The following is a 14,411-nucleotide window of genomic DNA, read 5'->3' on the forward strand; positions in this document are numbered from 1 at the left end:
GTTTCAAACAGTTCCCCAGCGCAGAAAAAGCTTCTCCTCTGTATATGCACAGTCAAAGCAGCCCGATATTTGAGAATTTATATTAGCTTTGCTATGCTTTAAGTGTATGAGCCTGCTGGTGCAATAATGCAAAGTGTGACAGCATCTGAGAGCCTGTAGCAGTATAGCAGAGGGAGAGGAGAACCCCTTTATGAGAAACATATGTTCCAATGCGCCACAGCTAACCTTGGCTAGTCAGAGGAGCTGTTTGTTTTGGGTTATCTTCCCGCCGCGTGTGTGTGTGTCGTAGGAGGATGTACATCATCTCTTCACTTGAGCAGCAAGCTGCCCTTGGGTTACTGCAGTATCTCTCTCTCACTCTCTGTAGCCCTTTATTACCCTCTCTTTCTCACGATCCTCTGAGTAAAAGTATCAGACATTAACATGTAGACGTGCTTACTTGCATATGCAAGCGCCACTGCAGTCACACACACACACACACACACACACACACACACACACACACACACACACACACACACACACACACGCACACATATCGTCCCAGGGCAGATGTAGGCTTGAATGACCTGTTGTTTCTGAGTGGTTGCTAAAAAAAGAGGCTCTCCCTGCTCTGAGTTGATGGAATTGCATAATGAGTGTGATGTCAGCATTGTTCTTCCCACGGTAACAAGTGACGCTGACGGGCAACAGAGGCGAGGAGCGGGTGGTGACTGAGGCAGAGGAGAGAAAAAGCCGAGAGTGGCAAGAACATGAAGGAGAGAAAGTCAAAGCTGCAGTGAGAGAGATTTTTCTGTGACAACACGCTCATCAGTTTAAATCACAAAGTGACACTGCGACAGAGAGGAGCATTCAATTAACAGTAGCTGGAATGCTGTACATTCAGTTTACCCAAATTACACCCTGCTGTTGGGTACGGACACTTCTGCCTCAACATGAAAGGATGACTCACAATTAAGAACAAAGTATATCTTATCAGGGCAGTGACTTTGTGAGAGCGGAACTCATCACGAAATTATCTGGTATACAGTGTCACCGGCCAACACGTAAACATGAGCATTCTGTGTGCGCCTCACTGCAGTGGTGGAAGAAGTATTCAGATCCTGTACCTAAGTAGAAATAGAAATACTACAATGAGGAAATACTCAGCAACAATTAAAAGTCCTGCAATCAAAATGTTATAATCATATATGTTATATGTCTGAATTATGTTACTGATGCATTACTGTGCAACAAGCATTTTAATGTGATTTGGTCAAGGTCAAACCGATTTTAACTACTTTAAATACTATAGGACAGGATTACCACCCAGGCAACGTGGGCAACTGCACCCAAACCCTGAGGGGCAATTACTTTTTGGTAGTTTTATGAATTGCATATTTGTTTGGTAATATGCACCACTAATGCACAATCTAAACTAAGATGATAAGGGTAAAGGGTCCTTCAGCAAAGTAGTATTGCACGTCCATAAAGTTGGTGGACTCACAAGAAACGGACTACAAAAGGAATGGTGAAAAGTGAAGCAGCAGAGGCCAAGATATCCCAACTTTTAGTCCCTTTGTGTGGGTCAAGCTCCTAAAGCACATAATCCTACATTTCCCATAATGCAAACAACAGCATAATTTAGTTTGACCCTCCTTGCCTTGCAGGCTCATTGGTCTATAAATCCAAGTCTCAATGTTATGCTCACAGTGTGCATATTCTTAAATAATTTTTCTTTTGATCAAACTATAACCAAACTAAAAAGGGAGAAAAGGGAGGGTTGGGGGTCTCATTAGGGGCCCACAGCTCAATTTTGTCCCGGGGTGCCCTGTCAGGTTAATCTGGCCATGGCTGCTGGGTAGTTTGATCTAAAACGGTGCATCCTATTTTATAAACTCATCAGATGTTTTTATGTAAAATCTGAATCAGCAAAGTTGATAGGGATTTTGGCCGCCAGATAAATGTGGAGAAGAAAGGGACAGTATTTCCCCTTTAAATGCAGTGGTGTACAAGTACTAAGCAGCATACAGAAAAATTACTCGGGCACTGAAGTAAAGTGCTGATGTCACCTTGCAGAGTTTCTGGATTTTGAAGCTGCCTACACAGGAAGTCATCCGGTGCAGCTTCAAATGGGGACCAGCGTGAAAAGGTGGAGATGGTTATAATAGCAGCGGTTGTGGCTTCTGTGTTTGTGAACATGGCAGGCTGTGTCACTTTCACAGCTGAATGATAGTGTTGATTTTCTGCTTTGCTGGATTCATTTGTGCTTATGGTGCTTTAGTATCCGCTGTTAGCTGAGCTCATCTTCACTCATTAATCTCAAATGGTTGCTCACTTGCTTGGCTCTTCGCCATCGCAGCACAGTTGTTCAGAAAAACCCCTGGTCTGTTTCTCATCCCCCCACCCCTGCGGTTACCAGGGAACACTAGTCAGTGTCTGCATACTTGTGCATGTGAGCAAATGTCCTAAAAATAAACAAAGTGTGCTTGTCTGATGGTGACCTTTGGGGTTGCTTTCTTGTGTTTCAACTTAAATTCCAGTCTTCCTCTCCTCTACTTCCTACGTATATGAATATACAGTATAGTGCGGTGTCACGCATGCACTCCGGATCCTCCTGAGGATCTGCCCCACTCGACGAGGTCATGAATAAGAGTCTTGTGCCTTTGATGAAGGTCAAAAGACACGTATGGATTTCTTGGCCAAAGGGACCTTATTATTAGGATAGTATTTCTTTCCACTAACCAAATTATGTGGACATGCCTGAATCTACATCCATCTTTTTTAACCTATGCTCTTTCATGCTTGGGGCAATTGAACAAGGTGAAAACACAACATCTGTTTTGGCTACCGCGTTAGCAAACAGTTTCCTATTTTACGGACACCAAGCAGTGTCTTTCCAAGTCTTGTTCCACCTGACAAATGTCCAATATTCAGTCTCCTTTTGGCTTGGTTTTTGTCACCAATAACAGTACAAATACAAATACATAGCTTTGATCCATTTTTCATGCAAAAATATTGATTAATGTTGCTCCAAATCCAAGCTAAATTCAAACTTAAACAAGGAAATTGTAGTTAAACTAATTTCCTCTCTGGCTTCAGTTGACAGCTTGTCATCAGCCAAGACGTTCCACAGTTATTTGATCCTAGGTTGAAATAAAACATATTGATTGGTGCAGCTTTAATTACAATATTTCAATTTCAGAAAACATCAACAGAATACTCTCAAAAACCCTTTGATAATCATTGGATGCAGATGATGTTTGTGCAGACAAATGTGCAATGAACAGAATAATAATAGAATCTGGATTGTCATTGTGTTTTAATGAACAAATAATGACATTTGCGTGATCAGTTTAACAAAAAGGTTCTCAGGCAGTTGCATACAAAACAGAGGAATGACAGACCAGTTTACATAAGAGAAAAACATTTACAGTGAAAATAGACAAAATGTATATTTAAAGCACATAGAGTACATAGTATACAGTATACATACAGATGAAAAACGACACTTGGGTTTTTTGGCAGTGTTTGTACAATGAGTCCAACTTTCACTAATGTCATACCTGCTGTTTAAACCATACTGTATATAAAATGCCTATCATGACTGCACAGTCCATAGTTGCGGCTTGAAAACATTACTGTGTTCCCCTGACGCACACTATGAAATACTGTATGGCCAACATTATCTTCACAGAGAACAACAATAACATCTGGTCTGTTGCTATTCAATTCCTAAAGGATTCTTTCCATTTTTCTAATGGCTGCGCCTTCAGGAAGCCTGTTGTTTCCTTTAATGTTGCTTTTTTATTTTTTTCCAGCATTTCAACTAAAGTCACTTGACAGTTACAGAGAAACATAGCAGGTGTATGAGTCTCTGCATGATAAGATTTTTTTTTACTGTTCTTTGACTGGTACAAACATGATGCTAAACCATATGGTAGCTGTATCTTGAGAGTAGCAGTAGGAGGAAGTTTGTGTCCCAGCTATGACTGTTTGATTGGAGCTGCCGGAGTTTCCCATAGATATGCAGCGTCTCAGTTGTCCACAAGTCATTAAGTCATTTGAGGAGAAAAACAGATTTCAGCCTGATTCCTGGAAACTGAAAATGATTCTTACACAAACTGGCACATGTCCAAATACATGCTGAGCTCTATGTAGGACAACAGTTAGTAGTATTACAAATTTAATTATGTTCTTGACCTGAGAACATTAAGACCCCTCTCCAATTAAAATATTATGAGTCCACATACCCACCTATAGTACAGTAAGAGCTGTGTTGTAAATGTATCTCTCTGCGTTGGCATTTTACTTGACAGAGTCAAAGTGCAGCAGTAATGCAATCACAGCGCAGTAAAATATCACAAGGCAGTGCAGATCACGATGTGTTGATACAGTAACTGCTTCTCTCAGGGCAGCTTCAGTTTCCCAGTCAACAGGTTTTTAAGATGAGAAGCAAAGTGATAAACAAGTCTTTAAGCGAAAAACACACACAAACACACGATGGATTCCCTCCCGTGGTTCTTCTAAATCCTTGTGCTGTGAGAGAGATATCCAGGGTTGCAACATTAGCGTATTTTGGTCACAGTAAAAAGGAGTGAGCATGCTGACTTGGAGGAACAGCCATCTAATTAGCACGTAGGACTGGAGAAATAATGAGTGTAAGCTCTGGAACACAGCAGGAGGGGGAAGTGGATGGCGAGACCTCTATTGTTCAGGGTTGTGGAGAGTCTGATTTAACCAACATTCTAATAAGCTGGCGAAAGTGTATTTTCTCCCCCTGTGCCTCCATCCCTGACCTCAGATCCCTTTTTTTAAATTTCATATTCTGACAGCCAGCAGTTGAAAAGAACAGGCTGATTTATTCTGATGTGATGATGATTTGACGCCGCAGTCGGAGTCCAAACTGAAAGCGTCACGATGAACTCTGAAAATACTCAGTTACTGAAAAGATTGGAAACAGCGCGGGAGGGTCTCCCCAGCTCTGACGCGTGTGCATTGACGTCACACAGTTTAAACGGTGTGCGCAGCAGGAATTGTTCCCAGTTGTGAATGTAATCATGGCTCGGCTGCCCCCATAAACACACACACACACACACACACACACACACACACACACACACACACACACACACACACACACACACACACACACACACACGAGATGTTTTCCTCCTCCTCCTCTGGTTGGCTCTTTTCACTTTTTAATGTTTATCTTAAACCTAGAGATAAGTCCAAATATAGCAGAGGAGGAAGAGGGGGATGAGTGACTCATCAGGATCAACTGAACGGATATATGTGTGTGTGTGCATGTGTGTGTGTGTTTCCATGTTCAGTTAAAACACAGGTGTAATGAGAAACATTGGCATGTTCAACGTCTGAATCAACCAGCACTGCCATTCAAATTTACACATGTAATAAAATTGTAGTAAAGGTCAGATGTATCTTTTTAAATAGTTTTTTATATTTAACATATTGCATGATACAAAATTTGTCTTTTTTATATCACTGAGAGAGTTTTGAAATATGTTATTCTTTGACTGTTAATACTAAAGCATCAAAGCTTAAACAGCATTTTGCTGTTGTAACTGGTTGAGGTGGAGCTAGTTTTAACAACCTTATAGGTTGTATAGACGGTTTGAACACTGTCTGGGACTCTTAGACATCGCTTTTTGTAAAGGGTCTTAGTCAAAAAGGAACTGGTTTATTCTTAATCTTAATAATGCATTATATTTTATAAGCCTATTAAATGTTTTTTGATGTTAAAAGCAACCAGTAACTAAAGCTGTCAAATAAATGTAGTGGAGTAAAAAGTACCATATTTCCCTCTGAAATGTAGTGGAGTAGAAGTATAAAGTAGCATAAAATGGAAATACTCAAGTTAAGGACAAGTACCTCAAGTACCTCTGTTTAAAGGTTTACTCTGCCGTCAGATGTGGATTCCTTGTCGGGAGCAGGTGGTGGTGATGTTGCTTGCCAAGAGATTCAGCCAGCATTGCGTTAACAATACAAGAGGATATAATACGCCCTCTGAGCAGAGCTTCTTCCTCTGGGTAGCCTGGAAGTGTTTCTTCTAGACTGGTAAGTAAACAGCTGTTCATTGCATCGGCTATGTAGGGATACCAAAACTTACAGAAAGCCCCTTTAAACACAGCACTTGAGTAAATGTACTTTACTTTCCACCACTGCTTCTAGCAGTATTTATCTATATTACATTTATTTTAAACCTGTTTTCTAGTGGTGCCATTTGGGGTCTTGATCTGATCATTTCTCTATCTATGTGAAACACTCTCTCTCTCTCAGTCTCTCTTTTTTCATTCTTTACACGATGAATTCTGTCACTTTTCACGTGCACAGCCAAGTGCGACCACACGAATGCTCTGGAGGAGAGACTGCCTGAGATTCTTGGAATTCTTGGAATGAGCGTGGCAAGGTGCAGCTAGGATGCGGCGATGACAGCAGGCTTTGTGCCAACTCTCTGTGACACAAAGCCATCAAACAGATAACATTTTAACCATGAATACCACCCAGATCTACCGTCCCCAAACCAGAGAACTACCTTTTACAGTGCCTAACAGTCTTCTTTGAGGCGTGCTAAATTTGAAGCAACTTTAAACACGGCGCGGCAACATCAGCCATACTAGGCCGAGGGCACTGTACAGCAAAACCCGCCACCAGAGACTAGTGTCTCCACCCAGGGTTACTTCAAAACAAAAGGCAAAAGAAAAAACATATCATAAAATAAAGTAGTAAATTCATTGAAGAACTGAGAAGTAAGTTCAGCTGCTTCAATCAGTGTCTTACATACTGTACCATAGTTTCCTTCTAAACTTGCCCAACAGGAAGGGGAAACCAAACAAGCAGAAAACTACCAAAACATAGGGGAATAATGGACAGTTATGGACATGATGAACCTACAGAGCTGGCAGCAACAACAGCCAAATTATCACCGAGACCAGATTTAATTTAACCAATGCTGGATCCTGATCCCGCTCCTGACGAGCCCCCATATGTTACGACCACAGCCCAGGGGGAAGAAACATCTTTCTGTGTATGGCCAGGACAGAGAGGAGCGGCACTCTGATGATATTCTCTGCTGCTTCCTGTAATTTGAGTGGACTGACACGTTAAGGACAGAGCAGATCACATGTAATAGTGATCAGGAAATACATTTTTTAGCTGCGAACCTACACAGACTCAGACAAGAACACAATGTACCAAAGCCTGTCTGATTACTGAGCCATTAGCATCAGCTGTATTGCAGCTGGAATGAATGTATGGGAGAATTGCAGAGAGTCACAAGACTTGTGAACAAGAGCTTAGCTAGATTAGCTTGATAGAAAAAAAAGGGGAAAAAAGAAGAGATTCATATTGGCAGCTCTCCTGGAGAAAAATCTTAAATCTCAAGAAAGTAATGTGAGAAGCATGAAAAGGCAAGTGAGTCATCATATCTTGTTTTAACAGTCTCCGTCCGTGTTCATGCGGAGCAGCCATCCTGGATCCACAAAGCCACCCCTAGGTGAGCTCAGACAGAGCTGTCGGTGCCTAGGCTTTCCCAGGCAAGTGGATGTGCTGCGTCACCGCAAGTCTCTAATAGAGCGGAGTGTTTTTTAAGACAGACTCATTAAAGTTTCATCAGGCTGCTCCTGAGGGGCCACGGGAGGGAGTCAACTCCAGACAGCGGGGAGAAGAGCTGCCATGGCATCTGCAAACGGCCGACGACCAAATCTAACAGAGTGGAGCCTCATCTCATCTCATCTCCTGTCCCTCCGTGCTTCTCTTCCTCACTTTAGAATCAGTGGTGTATTTCCCTTACTACTGCAGATAAGAAGTCAACAATCGCACTGCAGGGCCAGGGCCAGCAAAAGTGAGCTGCCCCCCCCCAAGATTGGTTACGATTCAATTAAATGCATTTTAATTAAGAATACGTACAATGGCAGTATAACAGACACCGTGATATTGAGGTAGTAAAACTAACCCCCTTCCCTCTCAAGAAAGTGCAACAGCATTAGGTGACAGTGCAGAGGACTTGCTTGAGGCCATTATTATTTCAGTTTACGTATATTGTGCTGCAGTTGCCATACAAAGTAAAATCCTGGAACATGACGTTCCTGATATCTGAAAGAGTTGAAGTGAGTTCTCTTCAGAGATTAGTACACAACAGTTTCTGTGTGTCACTGAACATGATTACATGCAGAGAAAGGGTGTGATTTTGCATGGCAGGTCCTGTAGCAACTCCACAGTGTCTATGTTTTGCTCTCAGTCTTGCTCTATGCTCTTAGTGCTCCAAGCAAATGCAATTTCAGTTTCATATATGCAGCACTCTGATTTAACTGGTCTTGGCATTAGATGCATATATCTTTATTGCAAAGTGCGACTAAATTATATTAAGGGATATCCTAAGATATACTGTGCATTCTTTATTTTACCAAGTCAATTCTGTATTTCCTAAATGTATTTCCTAACACAAATCCACCAGAGCTGTAAGAATATTCCAACCAGTTGCCGATAGAAATCAACTTCTTTCAAATGTTTAGTTTGTTTGACCTGCTAGGGAGGGAAAAATGAAACCTTTATCATTTGTACAGGTACAGAGATTTTGGTGACCACATTTAATGCCCAACATAGCCCAAACCAACTTCAACCTGTGCAGCTAGAATACGTGAAAATACATGTTGGCGGTTTGCAGGGCCGCTCATAACCAATTACGAATAACTTAAATTAGATGTCATACACACTAACTCTGTGCACTGACTATATAGCTTCATTTGCAATGCTTTTTAAAATATTCGTTTCCAGTGAAGATGAATGCAATTTAGAAAATGAGGAGTGAAAAATTGCGTTTACATTCCCTGCTTTCCTCCCATCATCCCTTCCCCCCACCCCTGATCAATCATACACAGTTTTCAACAACAACAACAGTTTTCAACAACATCTCCTCCAACCTAAAGGGCCATATAAGTCATTTGTCCCTACCGTCTGATACGACCAACAGAAGCACTTCCTTAATTAGTGCCAGCACAGAGGAAGGAGATAAACTGTTAAAAATCCCAGTTGAACAATGGAGAACTAAGTAACCTTTAGGATTTGACAGTGCTATGGTATAGATCTGGTTAGGTTTAGGTACAAAAACAACTTGGTTAGGTTTAGGGAAGGGTTAGGGGTAGAAATCTATCTGGATGGCTCCCAGCGTGTGTGGAGAGTGGAGAGCCAAAGGCAAGGCACGGGCCTAAGCATGTCGCACAGGGTCAGGATTAGGGGTTAGGGAGTTAGGGTTAGAGGGCTTTGTCCATTGAATGTAAACATGTTGTTTTTGTGCATTTGCTGAAAAGACTAATGCTGTCTCACACGACCACTAGAGGTCACTGAACAATAAAACACAACTACTGTATGGGTTGTGATGGGCTGCCTACTCAAATGACCTGTGGGGTCGTTTTTTTTTATGGGAAGACGTTCTCTTTTCAAATTATTCCAAGAATGTAGACTCATTCAACATGTGTGACAAGTTGAGCAGGGCTAATGCAAGGAAAGCAAGTGGACACACAAATGTCAGTACAAAAAGAAAAACACAACACCTGATCTACAGGTCCCTTTTACGCCATATAATTGTAACTTTCAATTCAGTTCAGTTTTATTTATAGAGCGCCAAATCATAACAGAGGTTATCTCAGGGCATTTTTCATGTAGAGCAGGTGTAGACCGGGATCTCTATATGTTAATATAACACATCTCGTACCACTAGATCTCATCAGATGAGAGCCCTCTGAAAAAGGACGCCATAACTTGTCTTTGAGTTTAGAACTCAGTTGAGAATCATCTTAAATGAAATTTAAATGCTCAAGTTTTGGAAATGACAAGAGATCACACAGCCAGGAATGACACAACAGTGGGATCTGTTTGTTACCGAATCAGGATTCTTCTGCAAGCAAGTAAAGACTCCCATGTGGCATGTGGAAGATTGCATTTACAATGCTTGTCCCTATATGTGGACAATAATAATAATTTTGTTTGCATTCTAATCACAGAGGGTTCCTTTAACAAGCAGGATTCAATGAATATTTCCCACTGTGCTAAAACTACAAGCTGTTGCAGTGCCTTCACATTAAGTCTTGTGATGTTGCTGACTAATTAGAAGATTAGCTGCAGATATACTTGCTCAGTATGGAATTATTCTTTGGCTATTGATTATAGTTTACACGAGGTAAACTGTTACTGTGTCAGCTGTGCGTGCGTCTTTGTGTGAGTGTGTGTGTGTGTGTGTGTGTGTGTGTTTTTGTGTCTGTAAGTATGCGTGGCTCAACAGATTGTTTTCTGTGTTTAGGTTGTTATTTGTGTCAATATGTCTCAGCAATGCCGAACAAATTTGAGCGTGGGATTGTTCATGTTCAGGCCAGTGTGTGCTGTGTGTGTGTGTGTGTGTGTGTGTGTGTGTGTGTGTGTGTGTGTGTGTGTGTGTGTGTGTGTGTGTGTGTGTGTGTGTGTGTATTTGTGTGTGTGCTGACTGTGTGTGTGTGTTTGTGTGTGTGTGTGTGAGAGAGAGAGAGTGAGCGAGAGAGAGAGAAATGGGAGAGTGAACACGATGTACCCAGGCACAGTTTTCCTGGGCTGCATCCAACTGTAGGAGTCTGCTTGCAGCTATGTACTTTGGGGACACCTCCTATCACGTCCCCCCTATTCTCTGGTCTCGCCCTAACCTGATCCGCCCGTGTCCTCACTTTACCCCCACCACCCCAACACTACTGCCACTGATACCCCTCCAATGCCCTTGACTTCCTATCTTGCACCACTATCTGCTCACTTCTTGCCTCTAAACTTCTTTACTCTAAACCCGACCTGAGTCCTTTCATGGTTTTCAGCAGCCTCTTAATGGTTTTTATACAACACTCCCCAACCTCCCCACCACCCGCCGGTTCCCTTCGCTCTCTCCTTGTATTTCGCCCCTCTCTACCTTTCATTTGTCCTCTGGAAGCTTAGTGGAGTAGAGGGTTTGGTCATGTGAGGTGAATGCTGTCTCCTGTGCCAAGCCTACTGGCTGGCGCCAGTAGCATAAAGACTAGACAGAACCCCCAAAATACACACTGACACACACTCACACACACATACACACTCTTAAGCGCTACACTACCACGTGCACTGAGAATTTAAAGTGGTAATCCTTGAGATCCTCTTGTTTTTATTTTGGCAACACGTCTGGTGTTAAGCGGTCATTATGGTGCTGTTCTGGCTCTGTGTTCAGGATCTTTCTGTTGACCAAGTTTCTAACTACAGTTTTTCTTCTAATCGTTCCCAAAAAAGCACCCCTCTGTACCACGGTATTTTTTCCCAGGAAAGACCAGGGGAGCTGGGTATAGTGTGGCAGTACTTACTGCCAGTTTTTCCCACAAGTCAAAAATGGTACTACAATAAAAAAAATCCCTTTCCCCCCATGGACTAATAATTATAGACCAGCATTAAAGACATCTGAAAAACTGCTGACTGACTGGTACCTTCAAATGCTACACAAGGTCAATTATTGGTCTTAGTAATTTCTGAATCATTAAACTTCAATGTTCTAAAATGTAATGTCTATAGGAAATATTTAAATTACACAGATACAGTACATCAAGATATTTCCTGGTTAAATGATGGTAACTGTGTCTCATTGTTCCATCTCAGGGCATGCAATGCAGTCAAAATGGGTGTAGCCTACATCTCAGAAAAAAGACATCAGTTGGTTTGTTTAAACTGCTTTGTACAAAAGAATTTGTGGACAGCACATGATCCCCGTGAGGAGCAGCACATCAGGCGTTGCCCACATGGCCACAGATGATATGGCATGTAGTCAGTACAGAGACTGTACTGAACCTGGGTATAAGAGCCGTTGCAGCGTCTGAGGTGGACGTGCCCCTTTATTTGTCCCCGGCCCTTAGACCGCCTGTGTACAGTTTTGTTACTATTTCATTATATGAAAGCAGCAAAACGTCACCCAAAACACATTAAGAACTGATTCCGCAATGATAGCCCAAGACACAAGTGTCAGTATTTCGGAACGAGCAAAGAATATGAAGGTGAATAAAGGCAGATCACATTCTGTAAGTATCAAGAAAATTAAAGTTGACTAAAGAAAATTTAAGCATTAAGAAAGAGGATTTGCATTGGAGACAAGTTAAATTGTTTCAAGTAAAACTGTCAGGAGATTTGAAGTGTCAATACAAGATTTAATGACTTGTTAAGATGGAATTTTTTTTTCTTTTTGGCAGCAGAGGCTCCAACGGGAGAGGCTCTCCAAGAAGATCAGGGAGGAGGGAAGCCGGTCCGACAAGATAGAGAAACACTGATACAGAAAGAGGAATGGGTGGAAAGAGTGAGCAAGGGAGATGAACGAGGGAATGATGGAAACGATGGGATAAGCAAGGGAAATCTGGCTTTAAGAGCTTTGCTGCGCTTTAACACGAGCAAATTATTTGGAGCCTGCAAACAATGAAGCCAAGAGAGGAAGAGGACTCAGCTGAGATCAACACTATGTAGGACTTAATGAAGTTCTCTGCCAAAACAGAGCAGAAAGCTTTTACAGTCTGGAGACACTATCCTAATTGTGTTTTGATAAAACATAAATGTCTCATACTTCATTTTCCAATTATAACTGCTGCACTGATTTTTGTCTGTTCTAGCGATTTGTCATGCAATTAACTAAAGTTGAACAAAAACATTTGTTTGCAGACCCACATTTACATCAATTTGTACTTAATGCCTATGTTTTTTTATTTTAATTTGAGACAACTGTGCCAAAAACTGGTGGAACCAAAAGCAGTGGAACAAGTACTAGGATCCTATACTTAGTACTTGCAAACGTAGAAATACCACAATGTAAAATTGCTCTATTACAAGTAAAAGTCCTGAATTAAAAAACTTAAAGCTGCATTAATAAGTATTTTTTATATTAACAATGGATGACTGTGTAATGTGAAAGGAGCAGTTTGTGGTGACAAAGCAACAGAAAGTCATCACCAAAGTCTGCAGTTCCCATCAGCTCTACTAAGGTAATTTTGTGTCTTTTAGCTCATTGTTTTGGGTTTAAAAAAACCCATATACTGCTCTTACCAACTTTGTTTCCAGAAGCAGCAGACAGTTGTTCTAAGCAAAAAAAGCTCTGACAAACCAATTGTACACCACCTGCTCGGCACCAAAACACAGAAAGATAAAGTTAGGGACTAGCCTGTGAGCATAGTGGAGCATTTAGCTGCCAAAGAGACAGATATTTTTCTCAGCAGTCAGTGCAGACCACAACAGAGCTAAAAGGAGAGTGAATAGTGGACTTCCTTTCATAAGGTGGACAGAAATGTGACTTCAAATGAATGTCAATGTTGCTATGTATCTACTGGTTATGTAAATAAGCACCTGTTTGCTAACACTTTCACCAAACTATACTATGTAAACCATTCAGCACAACATTAAAGCAAGTTGACACACAACATTAAAACCAGTTACGGGTTTTAATGTTGTGGCTGATCAATGTATAAGGTGACAGAATGTCAATATTGGTATTTACAGTTTTGTTCAGTAGGAAAAAAAACCAAACAAAACAAACAAACAAACAAAAACAATGTATACGGCTTTAAGTGGAAGTAATATTAGTTAAATGTACACTGTTGTATGTTGTGCCATGGTTTTATTATTACTAATTATATACTGTTGTGTAGTTTCATCTATAACAATGGCTCGTTATAAGCTGATCACGTGAGCACATATTTTACGTACAAAACATATGATCACATTTTACCTGATCAAGTTTTGTTTGTAGATAAATGTACTATAGTACAAGTACAAATATAATATTTGAAAAATGGAAATCTGAAAAAGAGCATTATTTTTTTTAAAGCCACATAAAATGGAAATATTTTACTAAATCGAGTACAGGTGCTTCCAAATTCAATTTCAGTACAGTAGTTGAGTAAATGTACTTTCCACCACTAACAACCAGTAAAAACAATATTTTTTGCTTCAAATGAGCATTAATTGGGATGTCCTGAAACAACCTTTTCTTTATGCAATTGGCAACACCAACTTACATCAGAACTTATGTCACACCGATTTAGAAAAAGGTGGATCAACTCTGTTGAAACAAAAATAGATGCTTTGTTTTAGTTTGGTTGAGTTTACCCTCCGTAATCCGAGGCTAAATCCAGTGTCCTTACGACCGTGATGTTTACAGTGCTGTGTGTCTGCTGTTAACGTTGAGTGTGTAACTTGCCTCGGGGTGTAACACCAGTGTCAAATCAGGTATTGATCGCTATCTCTCTCTTTCTCTCTCTCTCTCTTTCACACACACACACACACACACACACACACACACACACACACACACACACACACACACACACACACACACACACACACACACACACACACACTCACTCTTTGTGCACCCTGATTAAACTCCTAAAGCAGATTGC

This window comes from Xiphias gladius, chromosome 9 (assembly GCF_016859285.1).
Source record: "Xiphias gladius isolate SHS-SW01 ecotype Sanya breed wild chromosome 9, ASM1685928v1, whole genome shotgun sequence".
Taxonomy (NCBI): Eukaryota; Metazoa; Chordata; class Actinopteri; order Istiophoriformes; family Xiphiidae; genus Xiphias; species Xiphias gladius.